This window comes from Solanum stenotomum, chromosome 11 (genome assembly GCF_019186545.1).
Source record: "Solanum stenotomum isolate F172 chromosome 11, ASM1918654v1, whole genome shotgun sequence".
In the NCBI taxonomy this organism is placed as follows: domain Eukaryota; kingdom Viridiplantae; phylum Streptophyta; class Magnoliopsida; order Solanales; family Solanaceae; genus Solanum; species Solanum stenotomum.
In genome coordinates, this window is record NC_064292.1 from 12,187,056 (window position 1) to 12,200,787 (window position 13,732).

Sequence of the window (13,732 nt, forward strand, 5' to 3'; positions counted from 1 at the left end):
CCCCCCCCCCCCGATCCCGCGCCAGCACCATCCCCCACCACCCCACCCCAAAAAAATTAAGTTTATTTTTAAAAAATATTTTCAATGTCAATTCAAAAATTGTTTTCTAATCTCTAGTTAAAATAAAAGATATTTTCTCAAAAATATTTTTTATTCATAAATCAAACACTAAAAAATTTTCCAAAAAATATTTTCTGCTTACCAACCAAACATGAGAAAATAAGTCAAAGATGTACTTATTTTCCAGGAAAACATTTTCTAGGAAAATTTTTTCCATGGAAAACATTTTCCTTCATACCAAACATACCCTAAATCATAACAATTTTCTAAGGTTTTAGAAACTCTAGGTCTAAACAAGATATAGAGAATCAAGAATCGAACTTAATTCTAGGGACCTAGTGGATGGAAGGAACCCACTAGTGAAATCCCACATATATGGTGACGAAATCTACAGAGAAATCCTTCGATTTCGGGGCTGGAACTAAAGAAAATCTCCTGCTTGTTCTTGAGGGGTTGGTCGACTTTTTCTCCTCTTTTTGCTCTAAGTTTTGGATGAATTTCGGAGAATAAAGGTTTTAGGTGGGTTTTGACTACATCACTAGGCTTAAATTGAGTAAAACGACGTAGTTTAGATGTCCAACGCATAGGGGAAAAGACCAAAATGACCCTGACTTAAATGCTGACGGGGACCTACCACGGCGCCACTAACGGTCCATCGTTGGGACCACGGCCCGTCAAATGGGTCGTAGTTCTTGGTCATGGTTCACTGGTTCTGGGAAGTGACCATCCACGAGCCCTACCAGGGCCCGTGTGAAGTACCACAGACCGTGAAGGCCACCACGGTTCTTCACTTGGGATGGGGGTCTGTTGGCTCAGGACAATGTACACCACCACGGCATGTCATCACGACCACAACCCGTGAAGGGCTTCGTGGTTTGATGCATGAGCTTGGGTGATTCTGTCCTTTCTCCACGAGCCTTCTTACGGCACGTGTGGTAGTTCACGGCCTGTGAAGAGCTCCGTAGTCCACCACTTCTGGGTGGGTGTGAGCCACGATGAGGGTGATGGACCGTGGTTCCTTTCACGGTCCGTGAACCCCTCTGTTGTTCACCAATTTTCTGTTGTTCTATCTGAGCTAAGTTCTGAGGTGTTACAGACAACAACAGAGTTAAGAGTTGGCTCATTGATTCAATGAGCCCTCATCTTATGCAACTATTTATCTGGCTCGCCACAGCCAATGAGATATGTGAAGCTATTGCAAAAACCTTTTATGATGGATCTGATGAAACCTGTTTGTTTGAGTTGAATAAAAAATCTTTCATTGTCAAACAGAATGGTAGACCATTGTCTACTTTTTATAATGATCTGGTTGAAATATTTCAGGAAATCGACCATCGAATAGTCGCACAGTTGCTGGAGTCATACACAAGCATTCCATTATGGCTAGACTGCGAGTTCATATATTCCTCAATAGACTTGACCCAGAATTTGATCAAGTTCGTGGTGAGATTCTACGAAGGATCCAAAGCTGGATCTAGAAAGTACATATGCATATGTTAGATGGGAATTTCAATAGAGGTAGACCATGGGAACTTCTCGTTCAATTCTTAAAAGCTCAGCCATTGCCATTCACCGAAACAAAGGGCGTAGTAACTCATCATCAAGAAAATCTAATGATTTTATTTGCAATCATTGTGGTGAAAAATGACATTCGAAACAACGGTGTTATGAGATTATCGGATACCTCAACTGGTGGGATTTCATAAAGAAGCCTAAAAAAAGTATCAATGGCAGTATATCAATAGCTATGCAAGGACACCACAAATCCACCCAAAAAGAAAAATCGCAACTCATTGCCAATGTTGTTCATCCAGGTATTCCTGGTAAGGTGGATGTATTTTCTGTCACTACTAAGAATAATGCTTGGATTATTGACACAGGGGCAACTAATCATATGACGAACGATTCAAACAAATTATAGACTTTAAAATCGTCATCTCAATCTGATATATCTATCGCAAATGGTAGTACTTCTCCTATTACAGGATACAAATCAATTGTTCTTTCTAATACTTTGACACTTGATACCGTCCTAGTAGTTCCCACACTTTCTTATAATCTTTTATCAGTTGGCAGAATTACCTAAACACTCCATTGTACCGTAACTTTTTGGCCTTTATTCTGTGTTTTTCAGGACATTCTTACCCGGAGAACTCTTGGTTATGGTGTTAAACGAAATGAGTTGTATTATTTGGATTTGACTGAAGATGAAAAAAAACAATTTCATCATGCATTTCATACGAGTGGGGTTGAGAAGACTCGTGATAGTGTTTGACTATGGCATAGGCAGCTCGGTCACATTTCCTTTGCGTACCTTAAAAAACTTAGAGCAACTTTGTTTTCTGGTTTAAATATTTCAGATCTTAAATGTGATGTATGTGAATTAGCAAAAAAACATCATGTTCCATATTCACCCAGTTTAAATAAATGCTCCCAGCCTTTAGGTGTCATACATTATGATATTTAGGGACCTGCAAAGGTTCTATCCCTCTCAAATGCTCGATACTTTATTACTTTTATAGATTAATGCACTAGGTTTACATGGTTATCTTTTCTTCGTAACAGGAGTGATGCAAATATACGGCATTTAAGGAGTTCCACAACATGGTCCATATCCAATATCAACATAAAATTTGAATTTGGCAATTCAATAATGTCATGAAATTTGTTGATGCTTCATTTAGTGAATATTTGTGCTAGTTGGAAATACGACACCATACTTCTTGTACGTATACACCATAACAAAATGAGTTGTCATAAAGGAAGAATCGACAAATTATGGAGGCAGTACATGCATCTCTTTTGGGATGAACATGCGACGATTTTATTGAGGGGAGACGATCAAATCAGTTGTGTGTCTTACCAATCATGTTCCTTCCCGAGTTATAGACTTCTAAACTCTACAAGATAAATTGAAATCCTTTTGCTCAATTCTACATATGTCGAATCTCGAATCAAGATTTTTTGGGTGTGCCGTATATGTTCATATTCCCAAAGTCTTACGAAACAAAGTAGATCCTTGTGCCACACGATATATTTTTGTTAGATATTCAGATTCAAAAGGGTTACAGATGTTACAATCCACGCACGAAAAAATTGCAAATATCCTTAGATGTATCATTCCATGAAACTGAGTCATACTACACATGGGGAGTTTTGGGCTCATTTCTTCAGGGGAAGAAGTCGAGTGATGAGATTGAACTAGATGGAAGAAACAATGAAACTTCTAAAGGTGAAATTATTTTTTCAGAATTAGAGGCCATCAAAGAAGAATTAAATACACCTCAAGTCACCATTGATCAGTCCAATGTAAATACTCCAAGTTTGCCAAATGTATCTATGAATAATGATGATGAAGATCCATTAGAAGAGCTTGTGCTAACACCATTAACCGAGGAGCCTACTTCTTAGAATCATCAAGCTAATGTTGGATCCCAAGTAACAAATGATTCCCTCTCAAATTGTTCTTTACCCTCACGATTAGCACAAAGATCAAATAGATGTGTCCCAAAGAAACAATATGAACCTGATGCTAGGGTAAACATTAAATATCCTATCAATAATTTTACATCTACTCATAGACTTTCGGAGTCACATGCCCTAAAGGTTGATCAATTGTACAAAGTGTCTATTCCTAATAGTGTGCAGGAAGCATTAGCAGATCCAAAGTGGATGAAAGCAATGAATGAAAAGATGCAGGCTTTGGAAAAGAACTCAACTTGAGAACTAGTTTCATTGCCGAAAGGAAAGAGACTGTTGGATGCAAATGGGTATACACTGTAAAACTTAAAGCTGATGGAAGCATCGACATGTATAAAGCAAGGTTTGAGGCAAAAGGTTACACACAAAAATATGAAGTTGATTATCAAGAAACTTTCACACGCATTGCTAAATTAATATCGTCTACATCCTCATATCAGTGGCAGTGAATTGAAATTGGCCTTTGCGAGAGTTTGACGTAAAGAATGCTTTCTTGAATGGTGACTTGGAGGAAGAAATATATACGGAGATTCCACCTTGTGTTAAATATAAGTTTGTACGTGATGGTAAAATATGTAAATTGAAGAGGTCATTGTATGGGCTTAAACAATCACCCAGAGCCAGGTTTAGAAGGTTTACCTCAGTAATGAAGTTGGTTGGTTATAGGCAAAGTAATTCTGACCACACTTTATTTATTAAACATGAAGGGGGGGAGGGGGATTACAACATTAATAGTGTATGTAGATGTTATAGTCTTGACTGGTAATGATGTTGAAGAAATGGAGAGACTACAAAGGTATTTGGCCACCATGTTTGAAATGAAAGACCTAGGACAACTACAATATTTTCTGGGTATTGAAGTATCACAATCGAATCTGAGATTTTCTTTGTGCCAACGTAAGTATGTATTAGATTTTTTGACTGAAACAGGGGTGTTAACATGAAAACTAGGTGAAACACCAATGTAGATGAATCATTCATTTTTGAAATTTCTTCTGAGAAAGTTTTGGTAGACATAGGTCGTTATCAACGACTAGTGGGAAAGTCGATCTATCTAACACATACTAGCCCAGACGTTGCATATATTGTGAGCGTGGTAAGCCAATTTATGCATGATCCAAATAAGGAACACATGAGAGCACTTAATAGAATCTTGAGATATCTTAAAGGTACCCTTGGAAAAGGTTTATTGTACTCAAAAAATGAGGTTGCCACCCTTGAAGGTTACACCAATGTTGATTGGGAAGGAGATCAATCAACCAGAAAATCCACTTCAGGATATTTCATGTTTGTGGAAGAAAATCTTATCACCTGGAGAAGCAAGAAACAACAGGTTGTTGCTCGGTCAAGTGCGGAGGCAGAATTTCGAGGTATGACACATGGCTTATGCGAACTGTTATGGATTAAAAGAGTGCTACAAGATCTTGGAATTGAATGTTCAAGGCCTATAAGTTTACTTTGTGATAACAAGACTGCTATCCAAATAGCTCAAAACCTAGTACAACATGATCACACTAAACACGTTCAAATTGACTGTCATTTTATCAAAGAGAAGTTGGACCAAAAGGTTATTCAGTTTCCATTTGTCATGTCAGAAAGCCAACTGGTAGACATTCTTACAAAGGCAATCTCAGGGATGTTATTTCATGGAGTTATTGACAAGTTGTGTATGAGAGATCATATATATACACCAACTTGAGGGAGAGTGTTAGCATGATTGTAGGAGTATCAACATGATTATAGAGATCCATAATAATGTAGGGATTCATATTAAGGAAATATCTATTTTACCTTGTATATATATTTGTTTCCTAGAATAGGTAGAAGTCTTAGTAAGCAGTTACTTGTATATATATGAATTATGTATATCGTGAAAAGTATTTATACAAAATAATTCAGTTAGAAACATTATTCTTACTGCTCTTCATCTACCACGACAGAAAATCTTAATAGTTCAGTTAGTTGATTATTTGAACTCCCATCTTATTTGTGAGGGATCAATTCTCCACATTGTAATTCCCTTACCCTATCCCCAACTTTTTTTTATTTTTTTTTTATATAAAGTTCACTATCACAAAAAGTAGTTACACATAACTAATGCATGTAACAATTCTAACTGAAAATATAAATTGAAAGCATAGCCTCACTCTTTAAAAATCAACTAAAAATTAAAAGTCTAGTTAGCATTGAGGTGTGTTTTTCACACTCGCAATAGTTTAGCTATGAAACTAAAAAATATAGCTTAGTTGTGTTTTTTACACTTAAAATAAAAGTGTCAGCAACAACAAGAAAATGTGGATGAAAATTTTTGGTCAAGTGTGCCTGAATATGTGTATACACATATTTGGTTCAGTCAACATTATTAAGGTTTATTTTTCATACTTTCAATAATTTAGATATAAAACAAAAAAATGTATTCTTTCATAAATTTATGAGAACGAATATATATATCAATTTAGTTAACGCGGGTAAGTCACTAAATAATTTGAGCACAAGAAAGAATTATATATAAAATATTACACTTAAAGTAACATTATATTTTACACATATAATATGGGTCAACCCATATCCAATCTGCCGGTTTAGTACACAATTAATGCCTTTTCCCATTTATAAAGCATCCAATTTTGAACCGCATGAAATATGAACAGATTTAAACACAATCTATTTTTATTAACCCGTCAAAGTCTATTATTCTCCCAGAACACAATATGCAGTAATATACTATTACCCATGCTGCAGTGTCTTAAATATCATTTGACAATATTTATCCTCTTTTCTTCAATTTATTGTTGTCAACTAGAAAATTAATTAGAAATTAATCTGATTTTCTTTACGTTTGATTTATACTCCCTCTGTCCCTATTTACTTGTCCAGTTTTCCTTTTATAGTTATCCCTAATTACTTGTCCATTTTGTCAAATTAAGAAAGGATAATTTTTTTTTCCTATTATACCCTCAATTAATTACTTTGAAAAAGGTAAAACTTTTTGAAACTCTTAAATTTTTAATTCATCTACTTCATAATTAATTTAATTAATTGGGGTAAATGATAAACTCACTATGTCAATAATTGATTTCTTAATAGGTGTGTCAATTCAAAAGTGGGCAAGTAATTAGGGACAGAGGGAGTACTTAACTACTCCCTCCGTCCCATTTTATATGTCACCTTTTTACTTTGCACTTGCATTAAAAAATGATGTAACTTTACCCTTCTACCCTTATTTAATTTTTATGGAACTCAAGTTTTCAATCAATGAATATGAATTAATTTATTTTGATTAATTAATTTAACCAATGAACATGAATCATTTATTTAACTTTTCTAAGTTGGTCAAATGTATAATTTCAATGCTAATACCTCACAAGGGTAAAAAAGAAACAATATACTAATTTATGCATTGATTTTATGAAATGACAAGTATTATTAACCAGATCTTGTGATAAGAAGGGTTGAACTTCTATATGTCACATTTGCACTTGAAAAATCATTGGAAAGGGAAAAGTGAAGTGATAGTATATGATCTAGTTAAGTTATTCACTTTCTCTCTTTCTATTAGAGCCTTCATGAGTATCGAAGAATCAGATAAAACCTTGAATCTTTATGACTTATTCAAGATTTTTACATAGAAGTTAATTTTAGGCATAATACATAAATATGCCCTTTAACTTGGCTTCACCTGACATCTATGCCTTCAACTTTAGATGTGCAGAAGTAAGCACTTAAACTTATATAAAATTGATCAAGTAGACACATGTGTGCTATGTGATATAATACACGTAGGACATCACATGCATAGGACACAAAATTGTCATGTAGGACACAATGTGTCTATTTGTTTAATTTTATTCAAGTTTAAGTGCCTACTTATGCACGCGGCACAACCAAAGTTAAAGGTCACAGTTGCCAGCATAAGCCAAGTTAAAGGTCATGTTTATATATTGTACCTTAATTTTAAATAAAAATAGGATAGTGAAGTTGAAGAATCGTTGGTTCAGAAATATTACTATCGAAGGTTTACTTTGTTAACTTTTGCATCACACCTTATTATTTTATTTCTCACATAAAAGAAAGTTTCTATCCTTTATTGTAAACTGACAGAGCAAAATGAGATATCAAGGCAAATGATGACAAGGAAAGAGCTATGTTGGAATGACATTCAAAAAATGAGGAAAATTTGGAGCTTTGTGAATGAAGTGTTAAGAAACACACCAGTTGTTCAAGGTATTTTCAGAGAAGCAATAGAGGACTTCACTTATGAAGACTTTCACATACCAAACGGATGGAAGGTACGTATTCTTCCCTTTTCGGGGTTGTTTTGCAGGGTGTATAAGAATAGTGCAGAATATGGTGTATTAATAATGTTGACATTAGTAATGCTTGCATTTGTTTTTCAGCACATGCGTTGCACATATATCCCATATATTGTATATCTAAAAATACGTAGAACTTGTGCATACATTTCACCCCTACATTAATCTAATTTATTCATGTCTAACCCTTGATGTGATTACTTTGTGAATATTGTTGGGTTTTGAAAGGTGTGAATGGAAAATTAAGAGTTGCGACTTTTATGAAGAGTTGTGACTTTTATGAAAAATTGCGACTTTTATGAAGAGTTATGACTTTTATGAAAAATTGCGACTTTTATGAAGAGTTGTTACTTTTATGAAAAGTTGTGACTTTTATGAAAAGTTATGACTTTATGAAAGGTTGTGACATTTCCAAAAGATTGTGACTTTTCCAAAGATTTGTAACCTTTCCGGTAAGGAACAATAAGAACATTTTCATACTACCCTTTGTTTTTTATAAATTGAGGGATTTCCTCTCATTTTAGTTGAACGAATTTCTCTGGACTTCTTCTACTACTACTAAATCTAGTATTCTAAGTGTACTTTCCTGTCGTTGAGTGATTCGCTGACACCGTGGTTTTAGGTAGTGATACACCGGTGAGTAAGATCGTTCTATCCTGTGAGGATATATTCCATTAACCTCGGGTACTTCAGGGGAATAATTTTCATAAGGGGACACTGTGCATTCAGTGGGCTCGATTTTCTTTCTTTGAGAAAAATATTTTTATATTGTTTCTAATATGTTTTTTATTCTATTTTCTCTACTAGTTTTAATTTTCTAGTTTGAAAATACTCTTTAAACTTTGTTGTTTGTTACCAAGTTCTTCAAAGTTTTGTTCTAAGTATCTTAGGAATACAAGATGAACAACAATCTTAAGGAAATTATTATACTATTGGTATTTTTTGTATTCTACTGATTGAGAGAAACAGATCATGGAAGTAGAAGATTAATGCATTACTTCTCCAGAATTCGGTGCTATGTTTAGCAAGGTCGAAGTGAGAATGTACTATAAGAATTGGTGGTATTTCGGTTAAAGATTACACCAGGTAACCTTCTTATTATTTATCTAAGGAGAAAAATAGTTTCTAAAAGTTAACAGTTTTGATATTTATCATGTATGTCTTTGGAAAAAGATCTGCAAACCATATCATTTTTGAATGAATTTTCCTTAGCAAAAAGTGTTGCCATTAAAATTCTTTAGTTTGCAGAATGAGAGATGCACATTTTTGTTTGATAAAATAGTATGTCAAAATGTTATAGTTGGAAGACTATTTGAAAATAAAAGCATATCTATGTGATAATCTCAGAATATGTTTAATTATGTTTGGAGACTAAAAAAACTTTTGTAGTTTTGTACTCCATGTGAAATTTGATTGTGTCTGATTTTTGTAGACTAAAAACTTTTGTAGTTTTCTACTCTAGATAAATTAGACTATGCTATTGGTTTGAAGAATATGAAAAATTCACATAATAAGTCAATGTTGTACTTTTGACTTTCTATAAACTTCATTGTTATATAGAAACAAATTGTACAAAATTTGTCTTTATTGTTAGTATTCTAAATACTATGTGGTATGTCTATTTGTGATAGATGAAAAATAACAGTGACGTAGAGTTTGTAATTTTGTGCCTATATGGAATGAACTTTGACATTGTGTAAAGATTCTCAAAGAGAATTGAAGCACTATAATTCTTTTTGTAGAATAATATTTTCAAAAGAGATTTCATGTTGTCAATGACACTTTGATAGCATGAGAAAAAAAAATATGTGGAAAAACTATTTTCAAATACTTGAAAAATATTTTTGAGATCATATTTAAAATGTGGGGGGTTCTATGCTTATAACAAAGATAAAATTAGACTTAGTGTCTAATTTAATTTTGGAGCACAAGATATAAAATTTGATGATATTTTTGTATTATGTTAGACCCACAAAATTCTTGGAGTATATTTGATATTGTGGTCGTTGAGTTTCTTTTTTACTAGTATATGGTATGACTAGTATGAAACTACCAAATTATATGTATACTTGTTCAAAATGTCTGGGTTCTTTTATAAAAGTGTCACTTAAAATGTTGTGACTTTTCATGAAAAGATATGTCTATTAAATATAACTCTTTGTATAGACATGAATATTGGTGAATAGTCATTTGTCACGTTGTGTAAAAGAAACATTTGGACTATATTGCCTTTATTGGACCCGATGAAACTTTGTTCATGGGTAGTTCTATAACAATCAAATTGAAAGTTATGAAAAGGTCCTTCCGAAAAGGACATTTGACAAAGTGATGACTCTAAACAATGTTTGTATCGCACAAAATTATAAGGAATAGGAATAAAATATTTGTGAGAAAAATCTACCTCGCGGAGAGCTTTTCAAACTCAATATTTTTATTTGTTCCTACTTGCTTGAATCAAATTGTGTGTGACATGAACATTTGGGGCATGTCAATTACAAAACCTTGTAAGGAAAACTGATCAACTTAGAAGTTTTGTCTAACTTTGAGTGCAATAAATAAAAATGTCAAGTTTGTGTGGAATCTAAGTATGTTGAGCATTCTTATAAATCTGTTGAAAGGAATTATAATCCCTTAGAGTTGATTTACACTGACATTTGTGATATGAAGTCAACACTATTTCGTGGTGGGAAAAAGTATCTCATAACTTTCATTCACAATTGCATTAGAAACGACTATGTCTATTTGCTGAATGGTAAGGATGAAGAAATAGAAATGTCTAGACAATATAATATTGAAGTTGAAAATCAGTTGAGAAAAAGATAAGAAGTGATAGGGATGGAGAATATAAATCTCCTTTTGCAGAAATATGTTTGGAAAATGGATTTATCCATCAAACTACTGTCATATTCACCTAAATCTAATGGAATTGCATAATGACAAAAAATAACCGAACTTTGAAGAAAATGATGGTTGCATTACTTATAAGTTCAGGTTTACCACAAGACTTGTGTGGAGGAACTATCCTAGTTGCAAAAGGGAACAACAAATAGTTTTGTCTTTTCAGAAAGAAAGTAATTTTGTTTGTTCAGGACACAATCTATTCCATATGAGAAATGGAAAGGAAGGAAATCCAACTTGAAATACTTCAAAGTGTGGGGGTGTCTAGTCAAAGTCCAAGTTCCTATTCCTAAAGGATTAAAATAGGACCTATGATTGTGGACTGTAAAATTAGACTTGAGTAGTCTAGTGAAGGGTCAAAAAGACCTTGGAAAAAAAAAATAGAATGTACTTAATAAAGAGATTTAGAGGCATGGTAAATGTCAAAGGACATCTACTTCCTTCGAATATGATTTTGTAACATTTCTTGTGTCTTCTGTAGACTCATCATTCTGGAAATATAGTGTCAATAGTGAGATTGATGCAATCTTGAGCAAGCATATTAGAAGTTAATTGATCTTCTTCCAGAAAATAAACATTTGGGTTCAAAGTGAATCTTCAGAAGGAAAATGAGAGTCGATGGAACTGTTGACAAATATGAAGCAAGACTTTTTGTCAAAGGCTTTAGACAAAAACAAGGTCTTGATCTTGTCGATATATACTCGTCAGTAACTAGAATTACATCCATTTGGATGTTAATATTATTAGTTGCAGTATATGACCTCCAAATTCATCAAATGAATGTGAAAACAGCTTTGTTAAATGGAGAATCGGAGGAAGAAATTTACATGGAACAGATCGAGGGTTTTGTGGTTCCTGGTAAAGAAAAGAAAGTGTGTGAACTTGTTAAGTTACTATATGGATTAAAACAAGCACCCAAACAATGACATAAGAAACTTGACCAAACCATGTTGACAAATGGATTTAAGAATGATGGAAGTGATAAATGTGTTTACATTAAAAGCACACGGTCATTGTTTGTTTGTATATTAATGACATGTTGATCATTAGTAGAGACAATAATGACATAAATGCTACTAAACCTATGCTAGAAAGCAAGTTTGATATGAAAAATCTTGAAGTTGTTGATGCGATCTTAGGTATAAGAATTCTTAGAACTCCATAATGTTTAGCATTGTCACGGTCTCATTGCATCGAAAAGATACTTGACCAGTTCAAATATTTGGATTTCAATATTATCAATACTCCAATAAATGTGAGCTTTGCATTTCAAATGAGTGAAGACGAAAGTGACTCACAATTGGATTGTGCTAGAGTATTGGGAAGTATGATGTTTATCAAGAAGTGTACGCAATCAGATATAGTATGCGCTATTAGTAAACTGAGTATGTTTACGAGTAATCTCAATCAAACTCATTGGATGGCAATGAAAAGAGTTTTGGGATATTTAAAATATACTCAAAACTATGTCTTGCATTATAACAATATCCAGCAGTATTGAAAGGATATAGTGATGCAAATTGGATCACAGGGATCAAATGAAGTAAAATCCACGAGTGGATATGTATTTACTCTTGGTGGAGGGGCAGACTCTTAGAAATCTTCCAAAAAGACATATATCTCTAGCTCTACAATGATCTTTGAGCTAGGTGCTCTAGATAAGGCCGGTGAATAAGTTAAAAGGACTCAAGAATTTCTTGATAGATATTCTTTTTTGGTCCAAACATTTGGCATCAGTATGCATACACTTTGATAGTCAAGATGCAATAGGTAGGGCATGGAGTATGATGTATAACGGAAAGTCTCATTATATAAGAGATAGACATAATACCGTTAGAAAATAATTACTCTTTAGTGGAATTATCACAATTGACTATGTAAAATCAAATGATAATGTGTCGGATCCACTTACAAAAAGGCCTAACTAGAGGGAAAGTTGAAAGATCATCTAAGGGAATGGGTTTACGGCTTAGGACAAGTCATCATGGCGGTAACTCTATCTAGCAGACTGGAGATCCCAAGAGCTAGATTCAAGGAGAAAAATAAAGTTGTGACTAACGGTTCGATATTGTCAATCAACTCAATTCATTCTCATGATGAAGACAATGTTCAGGAACGAGGTTAAAACATTAAGGCTTGTTAATGAGTTAATAAAGCTTAAAGTTTCTAATGATTTGCTAAGTTTGGCAGACTTGACCAAATAGTGTATCTACGCGATGACACGGTTAGAAATCACCTATGTGAGTGTGAAGTGTAAGCCGCTTCAAAGAGAATCATTGTCAAAAGCCTATTCTCTATACACTCATGAAACCAGGAGGTGTTCATGGCTAAAACAAACACAACCGTAAGAATCATAAACGATAAAAGGTTAATTGTGTGACATATGATTGTCTAGGTATACACCAAAGCTCGACAGTTCAAAGATATCGCATCTACCTATTGACCGAGTATATCCGACATATGTTCACTACGAAAAGTCCAAGGGGAAACCTACTTATCTGGATGCAATTAATTCTTGCTTGTAAAGTACACATACTTGTCCGTTTCTTTTTCTTGGAGTCATTCCCCATTCATGCGGGGGATTGTTGGGTTTTAAAAGGTGTGAATGGAAAATGAAGAGTTGCAACTTTTATGAAGAGTTGCGACTTTTATTAAAAGTTGTGACTTTTATGAAGAATTGTGACTTTTATGAAAAATTGTGACTTTTATGAAAAATTGCGACTTTTATGAAGAGTTGCGACTTTTATGAAGAGTTGTGACTTTTATGAAAAGTTGCGACTTTTATGAAAAGTTGCAACTTTTATGAAAAATTGTGACTTTTATGAAAAGTTGTGACTTTTATGAAAGGTTGTGACCTTTCCAAAAGATTGTGACTTTTCCAAAGGTTTGTGACCTTTCCGGTAAGACACAATAAGAACCTTTTCACACTACCCTTTGTTTTCTATAAATTGAGGGATTTCTTCTCATTTTAGTTGAACGAA

The 13,732-nt window shown here is 33.7% G+C and overlaps 1 protein-coding gene across 1 annotated transcript in view; it reads left to right on the top strand.

The window, feature by feature from the left end:
* The window catches only part of LOC125844401 (beta-amyrin 28-monooxygenase-like), a 20,404-nt gene that overhangs the window by 6,053 nt on the left and 619 nt on the right, over positions 1–13,732 (top strand). The window lies entirely within an intron of this gene.